The following is a 20,799-nucleotide window of genomic DNA, read 5'->3' as shown; positions in this document are numbered from 1 at the left end:
ATGATCCCCACTGGTCGTGTAGTCCTCATGGGCCAGGTGATCCCCACTGTCAAGTGATCCTCACTTTCAGGTGATCCCCACTGTCAGGTGATCCCCACTGGTCAGGTGATCCCCACTGTCAAGTGATCATAACTGTCAGGTGATCCCCACTGGTCAGGCAATCCCCACTGTCACGTGATCCTTGCTGGTTGAATGATTCCCACTGGTCGTGTAGTCCTCATTGGTCAGGTGGTCCTTGCTGGTCCAATCAGGTGTGGTGGAATCAAGGGCTGGGTCACAGAGTGATCCAGGGATAAACAGGAAACCCACTCCTGTCATTGAGGGGTGGGGATTGGATTTCAGAGAATAGGGATTATGAGGTAGGAAGAGACCCCAATAGGTATCATCTAGGAAGGATAATTCCTGGGAATTACACTGGCTGCCATTCTCAGTGTTGTTTGTAAGACATGCACCATGTGGTATCATAGGAAGGCTGGGTTTAGGAGTTAGTAACCTCCGTGAGCACAATGACTCTCTTCTAACCAGTTTATGCATCAGTCTTAACTCATTGCCATTCAGACGCAAAACATCTTTCTTTTTCTCTCAGCACTGACTCCAAACACACTCTCTCAACTTCACAGGCTGCCTTCTAATGACTCTCTGAACAGGTGGACTAATTTTGCAGACATTTTTAGGGCGTTTAAAAGCCTCAGTTCAGTATAATTTAAATTCTAATTTCATATCCCATCTAAAATTCCCCCCTCCTATGCCCCATGGCCAGGCTGGTGTCCAGAGGTCTTGGAGCCCGGCGGGTGTGTGTGTGTGTGTAAGTGTCTGACCATCTCCCAATGCCTCCTCCCTCCCCCAAGTCCTCTGATGTGTTGAGGCTTCGAGGAGGGCGCTCGACAGGGGCACATGCCTTTCTTAACTAGTGCTCCTACATTCTCCCTCTGGTCATTGTTGCTGCTGCTCTCAGTGTGACAGTGACACAGACTAGCTCTCTCTTTGGGTGCTTCTGGAAAGGTCTCTGAGGGCCCCTGGCCTCCTCACTGCCTAATTCCCCATCAGAGACCTGGCTCCACCCCTTGCTCTACTAACACCCTTTGGCTCACGTCCCCAGGGGCTCACCTCACAGTCCCTTTGCCCAGTTGGCAGCTGTCTTGGGTAGAGAACCAGCGAGAATGCTCAAGCTCAGCTACCTTCCATGGTATGCACTTGGCCCACAGGAAATCCAGCATCCACGTGTAGCCAAACCACATGCATGCCACTCATCTCTTTCCCATCTGCCATATCTGTCCATTTCCTTCTTCCTGCCTAGGGAGTTGCAGGGTAGCTAAGCAGATATTCAACTGCAGGCACCCACAGTTTCCACCAAGGATTCCCTTGAGGGCACCCTCACGTGACTTCAGGCTGGAGGGGCAGAAACCACCCTCCAGACGGAGGGGAGGGAAAACTCTGGCATGCTCCTCATCCCACAGCCTCATATCCTGGAGAATTCCATCCTTTCCCATTCTCCAGCCTCCCAGTCATCATTGTTGAGTACTGAGCATCCCTTATAGTTATTAACTCACTTAATCCTCACACCAATACAATAAGATACTTTTTAATAGATGAGGAAACTGAGACACTAAGAGGGTAACAACAAGCTTGCGATGGTCACGTAGGTACCAAGTGGGAAAGCTAGGATTTGGAACTTGATAGTCTGGATTGGGGGCCTGTGCTCTTGGGCATGACTTTCTTGAAGTGTGTGTGGGGGGTGGGAAGGGCAGCCGTGGGGTCTGTGTGGTGCCGGACTTGGGCTGGAGGTAAGGGAGCCAGGTGGGTCTCTCTTAATAAGCCCCAGGAAGTGTCTGGCCCCCAGGTATTTGTGGTGTCTTGAGAATGTGAAGTCTACTCAGCTTTGAGTATTTTCTACTTCCAGGACCAGAGGAAAGTAATGCCTGTATGATCCGCAAATGCACCTGTTACTTTAAGAGTCTTTAAAAAAATATTATTCTGCATGTGGCAGTAGTTTAAAGCAGATTGGCCATGACTACATGACATGAAGAGCCTTTAATTTGAAGGAGTGCTCTAGCACTCGACACCTGGCTTTCCTCAATGTCCATGTGGTGTTAGATTTGTGATGAATGGATTGATTGAGTTGTTACTTTTATGGTGGGAGTATTTTGAGTAGGCACGGTTTATCACATTAAGGAACAGAATTTAGGGAGGAAAGTAAGCTGAGGACTTACTAAGGCCAATAAAGCCTCTGTTTCACTCTTAACCACAAACCTGGGAAAATAATAGAGTGTTAGACAATTAACTAAGTTGATAAGTAGCAATAATTTCCTGTTTAAAAGTCCTTGCATTAAATACTCGTCTATTAATTGACGCACAATTTTGAAAACCTTTTGCAGTTTACCTTTGGAATGCGTGCTCTGTCTGCTTTGGTCTTTGTAAGTAGCTGAGGAGTTGAATTTATGGCTGTCCTCACTAGCACTTTACTGAGTGAGTCATGCCCAGGGCTGGGTCATCCCAGCTGTATTCATTGAATCCAGAGGAAGTCAACATCTCCACACTTAGGGGGTTGGATTCTGCCATAATGTGGTGAATGGAAGACCATGTGGATAATTTTTGTTGATTTAAAATTGAAAACAAGAGGTAATAAAAGGGGCTTGATGAGTTAATTTTTGCCCCGCAGGAAGGCACTGTTTCAGAAGCTGGCCTCACCTGATTCTGCTGATGACTCAGCTTCGAAGGGCTTCTCATTCTGGAGAGTGAATCATGTCATCGCAGTAAGTTACACGTGTCACAGGGTGCAATGGCTCCTTGGTACTGCACTGAAGCCAACGTTTTACCACGTTTTCTGTCTGTAATTCCTCAGATATGTCAGACTATGTCTACATGAAGAGCTGCCCTTTTTTTGATGAGGTCATGGTCACGTGTTAGCTTCTCTTACCCTTGATTGTGCCATTTTGAAGATCAGGTTCTTGAATGTCCCAGACTTTGGATTAAAGAAAAACTCAATTTCAGGTTAGCCTTGACGCACTGCAATGTCATGAGATGACTTTTATTGAGAAATATAAACGTAACACCATATGTGTGACATTAGCATTTCACGGCTTCATGTGTAGGTTGCATGTTTGTTCTATGCTGGTGTCTGTAACGCCACTAGACCAAGCTCCATTAGTTCTGCTTTTAGTCTTGATTGATATTAATGCATTTTCACTATCTTACTGGTTTCAGGGTAAAATGCTAGAATTTTAGTATTAGTCTATGACACATGGAAGCTTGGACAGAACTGAGTTTTAGAATCAAACAACCTACTAGGCAACGTATGATTTTCTACGTTATAGAATTTAACAGAGTACAGTCGGTCCTCTGTATCTGCGGTTCCACATCCATGGATTCAACCAACCAAGGATCGAAAGGCCTACGATGGTTGCATCTGTTCTGAACAGGTACAGACTTTTTTTTCTTGACATTATTCCCTAAACAATGCAGTATAATAACTGTCCACATAGCATTTACATTGTATTAGGTGTTAGTAATAATCTAAAGATGATTTAAAGTATACAGGAGGGTGTGTGTAGGTTATATGAAATACTATCCCATTTTATATAAAGGACTTGAGTATTCAAGGGGGGGTCCTGGAACCAATTCTACACAGATACTGAGGGACAACTACATAGTTTCTAAATATTCTTTATTGTATTTCTGTGTTCCGCAAACTTTTTTGAGATAAGGCATTGATATTAATGAACAACTTTCTTTATCATGTACATCTATAAACTATTTAAATGCATTGTAGTACTATTTTATTATGCACGTCATACAACCCCAAAATTATAATTTTTAGAAGGATGAGGTAAACAAATAAATATAAATCAAAGCTCTGATCTTTTCTTCTTGCCTACCCTGGGGGATGTGCTTTCCACTTGAACTCTTCAGCAGAGGTTCACAAACTTACAGTTAGCTCCACCTTTCACTTAGCTATACAAATAAAAACAAAATCAATACCATCATCTGGAAGGAACTTTTCAGAGTCTGCTTGTCCAACTTCTTGTTTTTTAGGCACAATTATGAGCTTATTCCTAAGGTGAAAATTAATTCTGTGTAGTTCTAAATTTTGAAAGAACTTGCTCAATCTTGTGTGGGAGTAGAGTTATTACAAATAACTGGAAAAACATATGAGTGGGTGATGTCACTCTGTGATTCATGCCCCTATGGGTGTCCTTCTGTCTCCGTGGAATTCAACGTTCGCTTGAGAGCTGGAGGTGCCCAGGACCTGGGAAAAACATGTCTCTGTCTGGGATCCCTGTTCTGTGGCCTGATTCCCATGTACACAAAACCATGGGATGGTTACGGAGACATGTAAGACCAAGGTTGGAACCTACGCTTTGGAGCGGCTTCATTTGGTTGATCTCTGGCAGCTCCTATAAAGCCACTTCTAATTCACAATTAGACTGAGTGGAAGGGTACATTCAATTTTTCTTCCATGGCAATTTGAAAACAACCTGAGAACAGCTTGTTCAAATGAGGAACGGATAGAACATTTATTTAAATCAACATTGCTAGCCAGAGAGGGAACTTGAGTGTCTCTAATATTTCCATTTGCTAATAATGTGTCTAGGCCTCGTTACCATGGCTTCTGAGAGTTTTCACCCAATGCTCAGCAGGACTGGGTTCCTTCTGGAATGCTTTCTCTGCATGCAGATGGCCCTTTTTCAGCATCTTTCTCTTCTCCAAGGCTGTTCACTCCTCACTTGTCCAGAGAAAATTTTTTTGATTCCACTTCTTTTTTAGTATAGCTCAGAAAAGTTTATAGAGTTTTCACAGACATTATTTCATTTGCTCTTCGTAGTCCTTCAAGGTAGACGGAGTAGGTTGTTGCTGTCCCCGTTTTGTGGATAAAGAAACAGTGTTTCAGAGAGGTTAGGTGACTTCTAATAAGCAGCAGAGCTAGGAGGAGAACGTGGCCTTCTGACTTCTACCCCAAACAAAGGACAAGAAAAATTATAGCACAGGAGGTATATTTTCTTATATCATTAAGCATATTCAGATTAATTCTAGTTTTTTTTTATTTCAGCTGAATATGTTGCCGTTCATCTCTTGCTGCCCAGAGTTGATTTGAGTGGAATCACCTGGTCCCAGTAGACATGCCTTGGCTGTATTTGTATCTTCTCTCCCGGCAGAACTGATTACCCTAGTGTAGGAAACTGACTGTAGGAAAATAAAGTGGTTCGTGACATCTTAAGAAGCGCCACTTTAAATGAAACTCTTGACTTAGTGTTGCCTTGGAAATGTGTTCTTCACAACGGAGAACGTTGAGCTGTCCTGTAGAGGGACTGCAGGACTGAACACAGTCCCTCTTGCCACAAGGTGTCACAAAGATAACACTGGCAGCTTAAGAGACCAGCCAGCTAAATGAGAAATGTCAGTCAACAAACAGCTTAACCACTCTTGGCTCATTTTTCTCTATCGGGCAGTTTTTGTTTGGGGAAAGTGAGTGATCCTCCCTCTTGCTTCCTAACTCAAGATTTCTCTGTATCTACTTCGGAATTTGTCTCCCGGGGCCAGGATCTGCCTCTTTTTTAATATTTACTGCCAGCAACCTGTCTTCGTCTCTTTCTCCCTCTTTTTCCCTTTTTTGTTTCTCTTTCATTTTCTTTTTTATCTATTTCGATTTTTCATATACATAATTGTCACTAAGAGATTAAAGAGTCTTATGATGATGAGGGAAATTTAGAACAGTTTCCTTTAAGAATTTTTGGATCATTCTCTGTGTGTCTGTTTGAAATTTACTTATTCACACATTATTTCCTTAATCCTAATCCCCAGATGTATAACTGAAATGTCCTTGTGTCTTTCTCACAGTACCTCTCCTGCATAAATGCCCTCATGCATTCCTTTCCAAACAACTCTGCAGTTCTAGGTCAGACATATTTGCACAGGTAGTATTAGAATCTTGCAAAAATATGCTCTTTCTTTCCGAAGGAGGTGTGGCTGCCTAGGAGAAGGAGCCCAGCAGGGGTCAGTCTCTCCCAGTAGAAGAGCTGCGAACGATTTCATTGTGGTTTTTCTTTGACAGTTTGTTCTTTTTGAACGAACTTTTGAAGAACGAAAGTTAGGTTCTTGTTTGTTTTAAGCAAACTCTGGGTTGGTTTAAAGAGAAAGTAAATAATCTCAACCCTGTACCACCGCACAGCCAAAGCGGTACACTGATTGTTCTCTTGTTAAAAACATAGCTATTGAATTGAGGCATAACCTCGTTATTGTCTGGGCATCTGAGCATCATTTAATAGGTGATTTAAATTTTATTTTCACTTGCAGGGTGATTGATTCATGGTAGGCAACAGCGCTCTAATAGACTGGCCTTTTGGATATGTGCAGCAGTGGCCTAGCTCCTGGAATTGTGGAGTTAGACACGCTCTGTACCAACCACACACCCTCTCACCCCATTTTCAGATGAGAAAACAGAGATCCAGAGAGATTTGTTCAAAGACTCATAGCTGTGGGGAAGAGGATCTGAGTTGGGACTAAAATCAAGAGCCACCGTAGTTGGAGCTTCGATAAGCCGGAATGACAAGCTGTTATTTGAATCTAGAGCTGGTGGCCAGGCTGTTGACCTTGGGGATCCTCTAGAGTCCATGCTCTGTTCTCAGTGTTGCCGCCTTCAGATTGAGGGGGCAGCAGCAACATCAAACTGAGCAGGGCTGTCACTGCCTACGCCTGTTCACAGGTGATTATCGTCAGTGCAATCCCCATAGCAACGCAGCAAAGTCCCTTCCCGTAGCTGAATGACGAAGACGATTATGCCAGAGAAGGAAAGAACATTCTAGGGCTGCTTGATTGAGGAGGGGCTCTTATGCATGTCAGACAGAGTCATGGCTTCCCCTCAGGCAGCCGCAGCAGCGCTGTCTCAGCGCGGCCTGTGGAGTTCGTTTACATCATCAACTGGAAAGCACTTACCCTGTCGTCTGTGGTTCGGAACTGACTAGCAAGCCAGGAATCACTCAGCTTCACTTGTTCTCACTCGTGAGGGTGTGTGACGATGAAGGACCCTCTTCCAGCCAATCCCTGCCATTGGCTATGGGGTTCACCATACCGGAGCGAGCTGCAGAGCTCTAGGCCTAGAAACAGATGCTAAGGGTAGTTTTTCCAAAGGAGAATGCTTGCTAACCTTGGCTGATGAAAGTAGGCTTAACAACCATGGGGACAAGCTCAAGGCAGGCCTCCCTAAGAATCACTTTCTCTGTGTTTGTAAAAGTGGTTTATGAATGTTAAATATTTCTTGTTTGAATATTTTTTGTTAAATGGCATGTTTCTATAAAACAGAGGATAAAGGTGCATTTGACAGGCACAACTAGGTAGTATCCTAATGTAGCCAGTTCTTGCCAGCTTGGTAGACATGGAGGTGCATTGCCTGGATCTTTCTTCAAGGCAGAGCTTGCTGGCAAGCTGTGGGGAGTGTGATGAGTAGACAGCCCATAGTTGTCATATCCTTCTGTGTCTGCCTCAGCTGTAGTCAGCTGCTTTGCCCTCTGTCCCCTCTGACCAAGCAGCCGACCCCCAGGGACTGAGGTGGGGAAGGGAATGAAGGCTAGCCAGCAGTTTGCACCCAATACGTGCCACCTCTGACAGGCCATGCTCACCAGGGCTCCCAGCTCGCTTGGTCAAGGCTTGTTGGGCCTTCTTTGAAGTTCTTTTTGCTTTGCCCAATCCAGCTTCATTTCCTGTATTTCACAGGTGTTGATCCCAAATCCAGCTCAGATCTGTTTTTGGGAAACCCAGCCCACAACAACCAACCTATCTCTTTGGCTTGGAAAACTTTATGGCCCCATAAAGTAAATGCCTAAAAACCTTTTGTGATAATTTAACTTTTCAATAATATTTACATAAGAAAGGAAAGGACGACCTTTACAAAGTCTCGGAAAAGAAAAAAGAATAGTTATCTAGTCTTAATATTATCAAAACAGTCAGTTATTATAAATTGACTTTGAACATAGCCCACTTAACCACTTTTTACAATGGGAGAAGAATGTTCTTGAATTCTTGACTTACAAGACACCAAAAATCACACTCTGAATGTTTTTATGCCCAGTTTTTTTTTTTACATTGAGGTCCCATTGATTTATAACATGTAAGTTTCAGATGTCCTTCATTCTATTTTGGCTTCTGTATAGACTGCATCGTGTTCACCACCGGAAGTCTAGCCTCCATCCATCACTGTATGTATGTGCCCCTTTACCCCTTTTGCCCTCCCCACACTGCTTCCCCTCGTAACTACCAATCTATTCTCCTTATCTATGTGTGTATTTGTTTATCTTCCGCATATGAGTGAATTCATATGGTAATTGTCTTTCTTCTGACTTATTTTGCTTAGCATAGTACCCTCAAAGTCCATTCATGTGTTGCAAATGGCATGATGTTGTCTTTTTTTATGGCTGAGTAGTATTCCACTGTATATGTATATATACCACCTCTTCTTTATCTACTCATCCCTTCATCGGCACTTAGGTTGCTTCCAAGTCTTAGCTACTGTGAATATTGCTGCAATGAACATAGGGGTGTATATATCTTTTTGAATTAGTGTTTTCATGTTCTTTGGATAAATGCCCAGAATTGGAATAGCTGGACCATATGGAATGGAAAACAGTATGGAGATTTCTCAAAAAACCACACTCAATTCTTTTTTAATGAGTTGTTCTAAATGTTTTCACCTGTTTCTAGTTGCACTTTGAGACTCCATCCACATTCCTAGCTAGTCTCAAAGTACCAAAGCATTGCCCTGCTCTTGTTGGGAGCAGGATGAAGGTTCCCTCCTTGCGATTTCCTGTGGCAGGGGCGGGGTGAGGGGGAGGTGAGCAGAAAAAGGAGGAGTTGAGAGGGGAGGATATCTCTGGGGCACCAGGGTCATCTCAATGGCCCTAGCAACTTTGTTTCCCGAGATTGCTGGATCTGTACTTGACCCTTCACTTATCTAACCTGGTAGTTTGGAATCTAATGGATTGGGTCAGGAAAAGAAAAAATCTGAAGGAATAAGTGACTCACCTTGAAGCTGCTGCCCAGGTGATGAGCAGAGGTAATGAGCAACTGATTCATGGCATTGCTAAATTTAGTTTTCGGTCGATCACATGCTAGAAGTAATCTAAAAAGTAATATACGTATGCAACAAATTGGGTTACATGAAACTTGAAAAATTTAAATTTGAAAGGAACAGAGATGTAAAGCAACAAATCAGCCCAAGTCAGATTTAGAACTGTTTTTAATATGACACTGAAGGGTGATAGCCTGGATCACACAGAGGCGGGATTTTGTGCGTCTTTAGGGCTAAGATAGCATCTTGTTCTTATCCGTAGTTCAGGAAGCATTCTTATTAGAACCATCTCCTAGAAGAAAGCAAGTTATATTAAGAAAGATTGCAACATGAGCCATTTTTCAGTATTGCAGATGATGAAAAACCAAATATGTGAATCCTAGAAAATTTAGGGAGAGTAGACACTTAAAAAAAAGGAAAAGAAAACAGACGACCAGGAAGAGTTGGTTTACATTTCTGGGTTTAAGCAATTTTCGTAATCATATGTGGATATTGTTCTGTCAGGAAAAGGTGGTGTAGGTTTTACTCAGTAAGTTGTTAAAGCTATTTTGCTTGCTCTGATATGGTTCTCTTTAATTTCAACTGATAAATAAAAACAAAAACTTCTTACAAAATGAAAATGTCTGTTTTCTCAGTGAAGATTTCAAACATGCAAAAATATTTTCTCATGAGGCCTCTGACGGAATAGTCTGAGAGCCAACATTTTAAAATCGGATACATTTCCAGTATGTTCAATCCCCAATTGGGAATTACATGTTTAAACCAAGTGGTGTTGCTTTAGGTGTAAACTGGCAATGCAAATGTTTCCTTTGTTGGGCGTGAGGTTCTCACAGCATCTCCTAAACAAAACACACAGGCTTTAAAATTAGTGGCTCCCACCATGCCTTGGCTGGACTGCTTTGCTAGGTCCGTACCATTAAATCAGAGAACGTTGAGTCCCAGCTGGCCTGTGTAGAGCAAATTCTTTCTTTCCTTTCTCCTTTCACTCTCTGAGCTCTAAAGGGGTTCAGCTATGTACCCCATGTTGTCTCTCTCTCCTCTGCCATGGTGTCCTCTCTGCTGGTGGTTCCTTTATTGCATCCTATTGTTTCTGGGTCGTGGTTGCCCGTTTGTGTGAATGTTCCCTCTGTTCTTTTATCTGCTGGAAAGACTTCCTATCATGCTCACTTTAAGTGCTAGGGGCACTTTTTAGAGTCTTAATTGGACTTAGTCCACATTTCAACTGCCAGTATTTTAGTTAAAATAAATGTTATTGTTCCGCTTTATCCTCTTTAAAAGATAGTGGGGCAGAAAGAGAAAGGACAAGAATTTTAGCAATTACCAAATTGCAGGAAAATGTTGAGTGGCTCGCCTGGGGATATCCAGGGCAGTGTGGGGAAGCTTTTCTTCTCATTATTTTTCGTTTGTTTATGCTTTGAGTACCAATGCTCAGAAGGTTAAAATTCCCCTCAATGATGTTCTCAATTTGTCCCAAAACTTCAATTAAGTCTCTCAAGTTTTTTCTTAGATCCATCACCCTAGTGTCCAGAGGAGTCATAAAGAAGCTGAAAAGAGACCTCAGTCCTCTGTGTGTGCGATCTCCTTTAGAAGGTGTTTATCAGATATTTGTGACTCTTGTCACAGCAGTAAAACATTGACATAAAGAGAATGCCACCTGAGGGCCCAAAGGAGTGACATTATCCTGGGTCTTCCTTGTCAACTATTTGAAATGTAAGAGCAAAACTTGTGAACTTGTGGATGTGAAAGCTTTGGAAAGATGACTAGTTACTGGAGAGCTGGGTCCTCTGCAGTTTGGATGAAGAGTTCCGAACGCTTCAGAAGCACAGGCGCTTTCAGAAGCACAGGCGCTTTCTCTTTCCTTCCCTCCTGGTCAGTGGGGTGGCTCATTTCATTAACTTGGATCTTGTTACCTCTGCTAGTCTGACCTTTATCTTCTAATCTAAGTGAACATTCAAATCTTTTTCCCTTCTGTTCATTTTATCCACCTCTAGGCGAGCCTACTGAGAGATCAGTGCTTTTAATACGTACATGTTTATTTTACCATGCTCTGATTTTCTCCTTTATCCTTCCCGTATTGTGACATTCACTGGTAAGGCATCAAACATTTCTTGAAGGCCTATATATATTTATTTTTTTTACTTGTTTGGAAAGAATTTCAAGCTTACAGAAAAGTTACTTGAATAAAAATAGTACAAAGAATGACAATTAACCCTTTCCCTAGCTTCATCTCTTGTTAACATTTTATGCAATTCGCTCGGTCGTTTGTGTATTCTCTCCTCTCTCTCTCCATATATGCATATATCCACACATAATGTGTATACATGCATATCCACACATAATGTGTATACATGCATATATACATATATGTATAATATATATACATATATGCATATATAGATGTACATTTATGTGTAATAATGTCTATACACACATAATGTTTTGTTTTACCAAAGCATTTGAGAATAAGTTTCACACATCATGGCCGTTCATCCCTCCGTACTTAGTGCTTTTTATGGCTAGGAATATTCTCTTACGTAATCACAGGGCAGTTGTCAACTTTGGTAATATACCATTAATATTTTTATCTCATTTGTATTTTAATTTTCCCGCTGGCCTGCTAATGTTTCTGATAGCTTCTTTTTCTTCCAATACAGGATTCAGTCTAGGGGCAGATATTGCATTAAGTTGCTATGTTTCTTTAATCTCTGAAACATTTCCACAGCGTTTGTCTTTTTATGACATTGATATTTTTGAAGATAGAGTCCTCTCCCCTTTTAAAAACAGATGTCTCCCTATTTTGAGTTTGTCTGATGCTTTTTCATGATTAGACTTAGGTTTCATGTTCCTGACTGGACCACCACATACATGACACTGTGCTTCTCAGACGGTCACATCTGGAGACACATGATGTCCATCTGCCCCTCATGAGTTTTCATCACAAAGTGAAGCGATGACCTGTTTCTCCGCTCTTTAGTTATTGTTTTCTTGCTTGCAACTAATAAGCAGTATGTAGAGAGATACTCTAAGACCATGCAGATATCCTGCTCCTTATTAAAATTTCCCCTTGGATTTAGCATCCATCAAGCATTCTTGCCTGAACCAGCTTTTAAGATGATGGGTACACAATGATGAGGACCCAGGTCAGCACTCCCTCCACGTTCCGCAGTCAGCGTGTGACCTTCCGGGAACCAAGAACCCTCCCTTCTCCCTCATGTGTGGATGTACGTACGAGTTATCTGTGTGGTCGCAAGGCTTCCTGTTTCCCCGCCCCATCCGACCCCAAATGGTCTGTAATTAGTCCTTATTTAGTTTGGAGCTCTGATTGTCCCAGACTTGGCTGATTGGAATCCCTTCAAGGTGGCTACTTGTGCCTGTGTCACCCTCCATTATTGTCTGAGCACATCCTCATCATCTGGTGTAACAAAATGTTCCGTGCTCATCTTGTAATTCCCTTTCCCTAATCCTGCTTTCAGCCACGTCTCCAAGGACCCCTGGTTCCTTTTAGTGGGGATGGGATTAGAGATGAAGATCTGAGCACTAGCTGTGCTCATTGCTCCTAGAATGCCTCTGCTTCTAGGCCTTTTTAGTGGACAGAGCCGGGAAATACATGCATGCACATAATACACATATGTGAGAACACATGCACATACACACATGATAGAATCATGTAAACGTGCACACACATGCATGTACACATTTGAGATATCTACACCAATATCTCCGATTTCAATGATCTTTCTTGCCCTCCTCCACTCCATATTTTCATGTGCTTTCTTTCACAGTGAGAATCCTGGCTTCCAAGACATCAACATATTTTCTCACTTGCTCAATCCCATAATACATCTAAAATAGTTTCAGAAAACCTTCACCCATATCTACTACGAAAAGAAAACCTAATAAAAAGATTCAGGCTCTCCAGTTTCCCCTTTTCCTGTCTCCCTACCCTGCCCAAGACTGAGGTCGTACAGGGCGTGTAGTCAAAACTGTGTGTATAAGTTCCTTACGTTAGTTTGGGACTTTTTTTGCCCTGCACTGTGGTTATGGTAATCATTTGAAATACAGTTGGGTTCATTTTTTTGGTTTCTTTCCATTTTCGTTTTTCCCTTTTCCCATCCTTCTTGATTTACATCTTTTGAATGACAAACATTAACATACTTCCAAAAGTCAAAGCTTTAGAGAAGGTTTACTCAGAGAATGTCCCTCCTCCCCTGCCCTGTGCGCCCTCCTCTCCGTCACCTCCTGTAGGGAACCAACTTAGTCGTTTCTGTTTTTTCTTTCCTGTGACCTTTTTTGTAAAGATAAGCAGACACATGTATGTTTTCTTGTTTCCTCTTCTTTCTTAAACACAGGCACTGGGTATAATCTTTTGTGCTTTGACTTTTCGCTTTACGAGGTCTCTTGCACCTCACTCCCCATCCGTTCATAGGGCGCATCCTCATTCTTTTTCACGAGATAGTATTCGTTGTGTGCTTGTACCAGAGTTTATTCAACAATCTCCTTTGCTTGGACATTTAGGCAGTTTCCAATATTTTGTAATAACAACGCTTCAATGAATAAACTTGTGCATACATATTTTCATATTGCTGAAGGGGTATGTTCAGGATAGCCTCCTAGATGTGGCTTCAAGGAGAAATGCACGTGTAATTTTGTTAGATATTGCCAGATTCCCTTCGGTGATGTTTATATCGTTTTACATTCCCAACAACCACATATGAAAGTGCCCGTTTCGTCACAACCTCAGCAACAACTGTGTTGTGAAGCTTTTGAATTTTTCCCAGTCTGATGGGTGAGAGGTAGGATCTTGCGGTTTCAGGGTGTGTTTTCTGTTCTTACCAATGAAGTTGAACATCTTTTCATATGCTTAAGAAGAATTTTGATCTCTTTTTGTAAGTTGCTTGCACGTATTTTTTTCCTATTTATCTATAGGGTTTTTGGTATGTTTTCCCCTCAAATTTTAAAAAGTTCTTTTTAGTTTTAGGGGTAGTGGCCTTTTATCTGTGATACATGTTGTAAATATTTTCTCCAATTTGTACTTTGTTATTTGAGTTTATTTATTTATTTACTTTTGGCCTTGTAAAATTTTAAATTTTTATTTAGTTAAATTTGTCACTCTTTTTTTCAATTGCTTCTGGATTTTTAGTCACAGTTAGAATGCCTTTTCCTACAGCCAGGTTCTGGAGGAAGCCACCCATCTGTTACTTGTATAGCTTTATTTTTTACATTTAGATCTCTGTGAAATAATAAGAAATATATATATGTATATTCGGTTCCCACTAATGTTTGGTCTTTGATTCTGGTTCCTGACATGGAGCTCCTAAATCCCTTGGGATTTCCTAGGATAGGAACATCTTTTGTTCTAGTGAGGTGACTCTTGGTGGGCTCCTGGGCGGGGCTGGTCACTAGAAAGACCAAGCCATGACTAGAAGCTTGGAACTTTCTGTCCCAACCTCCATCCTCCAGAGAGGGGAGGAGGGCTAGAGACTGAGTTAATAAACTATCATGCCTACACAATGAGGCCTGCATCAAAATCCCTATAGTATGGGGTGGGAGAGCTTCTGGGTTGGTGAACGCATCCACATCCTGGGAGGGTGGCAAACCCCAACTCCACCCAAACCCCAAACTCCCCAACTCCCCAAGACCTCCTGTGCTTGGGACTCTTCTGGATCTTGTCCTGTGGATCTCTTCGTCTGGCTATTCATCTGTATCCTTTAAAACATCCTTTATAGGGCCAGCCCTGATGGCCTAGTGGTTAAGGTTCGGCACTCTCACTGCTTTGGTGACCCCAGTTTGTTTCCTGGTCAGGGAACCACACCACTCATCTGTCAGTTGCCATGCTGTCGTGGCAGCTCACATAGAGGAACTAGAAGGACTTACAACCAGATAGACAGCCATGTGCTGGGGCTTTGGGGAGGAAGACTGGCAACAGATGTTAGCTCAGGGCAAATCTTTCCCTGCAAAAAAAAAAAAATAAAAAGGTATATATATATGTATCCTTTACAATAAATCAGCAATAGTAAGTAAAATGTTTTCCTGTGTTCTGTGAGCTGCTCTAGCAAATTATCAAACCTGAGGAGGGAGTTGCAGGAACCCCTGATTTGTAGCCCAATCACAGAAGTTGAAGGTAACCTGAGAACTTACTACTTGCGATGGGCGTGTGAAGTGGGGGGCAGTCTGGTGGGACTGAGCCCTTCACTGTGGGGTCTGCACCCACTCCAGACAGTCAGTATCAGTACTGCTTTGTGTGGAAAAGCCCACGCATCTGGTGTCAGGAGTGTTCTGAGTGTGGTAGTAGTGTCAGAGCGCAGAGGGGAAAAAAGAGTTTTCCCTACTCACTGGTTCATCTGGAATTTATTCTTGTGTATGGTGTGAGGAGTGGTTCTAATTTTCTCTTTTTCCAAATGGCTAATCAGTTGTCCAGCATTATTTGTGAAAAGACCATCTTGGTTCCAGTGATTTGTGATGTCACCTGTATCATGTGTAGTTAAACCTTATCCTTTTTTGGGCCTACATATATGGCAATAAAAATTTGGGTAAGTAAGCCATCTGAATTAAGTCAGTGAACCCTCTGTAAAGGAGGAGTTGTAAAATTAAAATATCACTTAAATATTTTGATATTAACCTTAGTACAGCGTCTGAATTAGGTATTACAGTTAAAGCAGTAGAGGGTCATATATTCCTAGCACCGGTTCTCAAGCTTTGTTAAAACATAGATTCCTGAGCTCTATCATTAAAAATTCTTACCTAGAAGTCCAGGATGGGGCTTTGATGTTTTCTCTGGTTAATGACTAGTGCGGGTGGATGGGGTCGTGGGTCATTGGATCACTCTTTGAAAAGCACGTCCTTAGAGGAGAGAACAGCCTACGTGGGATAATATCCAATGCAGTGACATGTGCAAAAAGTAATAGTTAAATTATTTTGATGATGACAAAGGGCCATTTAGGCTTTCCACTACATACAAAACATGAGAGTTACTCAAAGAGCTAGGGGTTTACTTCTAGGCAAATTGTTGGAAGTAAATCCACATTTGGTAATCTTTCCATCCTTCGGAATTTATTCTCAATTGTCTGGACATGAGATTTAGGTCTGTGATCCTCAGACCTTTTAGTTTTACATCTTGTTCAGAAAGATCAGGACTCTGAATGACTTGTTTTGGTGATAAAGCCTCCAGTGGGCCACAATGATAGGAAGGATGCTCTGATTTTGCTAGGTTAGAAATGAGATTAAATAAGTAAGGACACTTGTTACAGTTTAATGTTATGCATTTGATGATGGAAACATAAACATTGCTTCACGCACTGGAAAATTAGTAATTTCCTTCTACCGTCTGGAAAATTAGTAATTCTGCAATGTTCTTTCAAAACCAGGGACCTAAATAGTTGAGCAAGGAAGCCATAATTGATACAGCCCTCTTCCAAGCTTTGTCTCTGCAGATTTGGCCATATTGTGTGTTAGAAAGTATAAGAAGCACTTGCTTCCATTTTCTGCGGCTGGTTCACCAAAATCTCATCCAGATTTGTTTTTGTCTGTCCATTCCTTTGTCTCACAGAATAGAGTCCAGTGTGGTTCTAACTTCTGTTATGCATGTTCTTGATGAATAAAAATCCAGGCCCACGAGCACACATGTGCACATTTTACTACGAGATAGCAAAATCCCGGTGTGTGGTGACCTCATTCCCAGCGTGACCTTATGGTTCCCACTCTTTGTACCTTTACAATTTTGTATTCTCCTGGCGTTGTGGGTGGGGATTTTTCTTCTTTACTACGAGTCACAGCAGTGTATCACAGCCATAGAAGAGCTAAGCTTGGAGGGGTTTGTTGGCAAAGATTTGAGCATCTGCCCTCTGGCTTCTTCTGGTTCTCGTCTGTATCTCATAACACAAAACTCACAAGGAATTCGCGTTGGTAGAATCTGCCTACTAAATGATGCTTGCAAATAACACGTTCATCAACTAGCATTTGAGGTTTTGATTAAACTGTTTTGTAAGTAATTTCACTTTTGTGGCTGTTAAAGAGTACATTTTGAAAGGAAAAATACGTTTTGGCTCTGAGTACTTTGAAGTCCCTCTTCAGTTCATCAAAATCTATGTGAATTGTAATGTGGCCTTTTACTGTTCAGGCGAATCCTTTGGATCCAGCACTTGCTATCCTCTGCTACACAAAATGATTCTCGTCCATATCACCAATAAAATCTCGAAGTTGGGCTGACACACTCGCAGTGTGTAACACTTCCATTGGCTTCCTAGTCCTAATTGGAGAGATTGTCTCCTTTTCTCCATTCTACTGCTTAGAACATTTGCCCCCTTGTTTTATTCATGCTTTAGTCTCATCTTTGTTGGTGATTATACTTATTTGATTACTCATCTTCTGTGGTGAGTCCTGGCATTTGGCTCAGCTTTTTTTTGTTCAGTCTCCTTGCTTTTGAAATCCCTACATCTCATTTTTCAACAACCTCTGATTATCTCAAAGTTACCTCGGATGATCCTGACTCGTCCTTCGACTTCAGCTGAGGACCCTAACCTGGTATCTCAAGGCGACTTCAGGATGGACGATGGAGCCACTGGTGATGTCCTCCCACATTCAGACTGTTTGAATAATGGTTTTTACTCATTTGTTACTCACCTAGAAAAACTATTTATTTTATAGAAAAACAATCACTTGAGTTTTTCTAAATGTCCTTGAGCCCCACTGCCTTAGTCATAGTGTAACAGTGTTAGAAATTGTTTTAAGTAGAGCAAAGAAAATTCAACTCCATTTAGGTTAGCTTTCATTTGCAAATATCATTTGAAATTTGCGTTAAAAATCATGTAACTTCAAATGACACAGTCAATAAAATGAAGTTGTTCACATATTAAAAATTTCCTACTTTTCAAGGTTATTTGAAGTGTATTTTATAAAAACTCCATAGTCGATGACTCTGAAGTAACCACGGAAATGTTTTTATTCATTATATTCCACTGCAAAAAAAAAGAGGTTAAAGTATTTCTATAGATTTTTACCTTATTCTTTTGTGTCCTGTGTAACTAATTCTTTGCTTTATGTACAAATATCCTGGTTCCTAAAGGCTATTCTTTTTTTCCTGGAATAAAGTACCTTTTAAATTTAGTGACTAACTTTGAATAAACATGCATTTGTTTGGGGGCGAGAGCAAGTAATAACAGTTTAATTCATTATGTGTAGTTTTTTCCCTCTAAGGTGCTTTATTAATTCATACATGGTATCATATATTTTATTGATCTTTACCAGAACAGATCTTTCCTCCTAGAATAATGCTCTTTCCTTGAGTAAATCCTGCCATTCTTTAAAGTGCTATTGCTTAGGATTTTTTTAAAAAATGCGTTTTTCTTAAATAAGATGTCTAGGCATTACTGGATAGCAGAGTTGTTTCAATGACTCAATGATGTTAGGTCTGACATCTCTGCAATTCTCTTAGCCTTTTCCTTACAGTCACAAAATGGCTGCCATTCATCCAGCCATCATATCTACCTTCAAGGCAGGAAGAAAGGGAAAGGACCTGCCTTTAGCTTATAATTTAAGAAATAGATGTGAAACTATTCTCAGGAGGATGTGTAACTCGAAAATAGAAATGTTGTAACTTTTCTATTTGAAATAACATTTTACCTTTCAAATTGCTTATCTGAAAGGCTATAAAATATATCTTTATTCCATTATTATTTAGCATATATTCGTTTAAGAAATACTGTGCACCAACTATGAGCCAGACAGTGTTTCAAAAGTTTAGATTACAAACTCTAATAAAACAGAGATTTTTGCCTTCAAGTAGCTTCTGGGCTCATCAGGAAGAAATGCAAGAAAACAGACAAACACTGTACTGTGTGACTGATAAACCATAGAGCTTAGCGCTGCAAAGGGCAGGTAGAGTGTGGAGTTGCTAACTGGTACCTGGAACAGACGAGATGTGGCCTGAGATCTGGAGCATGAAGTCAAGATAATTGATAAAATTGAGGGGAGGATATGGAGGGTATCCAGGCACCAGGACCAGCATGTGCAAAGGCCTGGAAGTGACAGAGTGCGTGGTTTACTCAGGAACTGCAAGCGATGCTCTGTGGCTGGATCCTAGGCAAGAAGGATGGAAATCTGTGCAAACACTTACCTTAGAACTTGGATCTTCATCCTAGTCTCGGTAATTATGCTGTAGTCCTTTTCTGTCACCTGATTCTAATTCCTTAAAACTTAATTTTGGTTACGCTATCCTGGAACCCATGGGCTAACAAGTCAAATATTTTCTTATATTAACATTGGTATTCAATAGAAGTTGTATATTGGTGATCTACTGGCCTAATCTGACCTACAGACATGGTTAGTGGTGTATTTGTATGTTTTTTCTTTTCCCATACAGTGTGAAAAAAATTGAATTAGTCTTCAACATTTATAAATCAGAAGACTTCATGGAAGAATGCAGTTTCTCTGGAAAAATGAGAAGATCTGGAAATACCGGGCCTGCGTTCTCACACAGCAGCAGTAGGCTGGGGCTAGTAAGGATAGGCGGTATGTAATCCCCCACAGTCCTCGTTTCCTGTTGTTTTACATCCGGCCCACTTGACTAAGGTCGGTTGGTTCCCGAAGGCGTTTATATTTGCTACCTCCAGTACAGGAGATAAACTATATATAGCATCTGAGGAAGCATTACTTGGTTAACTTGCACACTGGCAATTCTTGTCAAGATACAGTGACATAATTCTGTTCCCCTTGACATAAACTGACCACATGGTCAATGAGTTTACTTTGGCCAGCAGCCTGCTTGAATGAACCACAATGAAACACCTGTGTATTAGGAGTCTTGTTTCTAATTACCCTATATAATTTTTGTGCCTTGCAAAATGATTGCTCTCTGATAGATATTATAATCTAAAAAATCACTCAGCACGTTGTGACAAAAGGAACATGATTAGACTATGAATCTTGAGGAATGATGTCTAGTTGGTCTTTGCTAATCCATTTAATCTCCTTGGTCCACAGGATCTTCTTTTAAAAGTATCTTTTAATGTCACTTGCTCTATTTGCCTGGTGAGGTTACCACTGATATTCAAGGGAAACGGTGTCTATCACAAGCACCGTGGGTAATGACCGAGGACCTACAGATGAAAGGAGCCATTGCTTATTATCGTTAGGACTCTTGGGGTCTGGATAAAATATCTTACCAGAAAGAGCTACTAGTCTAAGAAAACTGTATAACTTTAAACCATTGTGACTTCCCATAAGAAAACAGGGATGCCAAAGTGTGAGCCTCCATATGTGTGGAGACTTTGGGGGCTGTGGCCTGGAGACAGACGGTCAGTAGACAAAGATCTGAAGACTTTCTGCCTTATGTTTGCTCAGGGGGTGGATGGAATTTATTGAGCCTGTTACTCTGGGCAGTATTAGACTTCTATAACAGAAAGAAAAGATAGAGATTATCTGGTCTAGTTCACTCATTTTAATGATGAACAAGTAGGTTTTCCTAGGGACAAAGTGGCTAATTAGTATCAGAGACAAGACAAGAAGCATTGGACACCTAGACTCTCAATCCAATGACACTTCCATTATGTCTGGTGTCACTTACAAGACAGCATTTGATGCTCACACGGGCTTGCTTGAAAAGCTATTGGTTTTGCTGTTTCTAAAGGAAGCTAGAGAAGAACCTTTTGTTCTGCATTGTTTGAGGCTTGTTTACCTTATAGGTCAAATAGGGGAAGCTCAATAAATTGTTGTCATCTTGGATGGGCTAGGGGGTCAATAGGAAT

Source organism: Equus quagga, chromosome 15 (genome assembly GCF_021613505.1).
Source record: "Equus quagga isolate Etosha38 chromosome 15, UCLA_HA_Equagga_1.0, whole genome shotgun sequence".
NCBI classification, from domain to species: domain Eukaryota; kingdom Metazoa; phylum Chordata; class Mammalia; order Perissodactyla; family Equidae; genus Equus; species Equus quagga.
Note: the sequence above shows the minus strand (reverse complement) of the source record.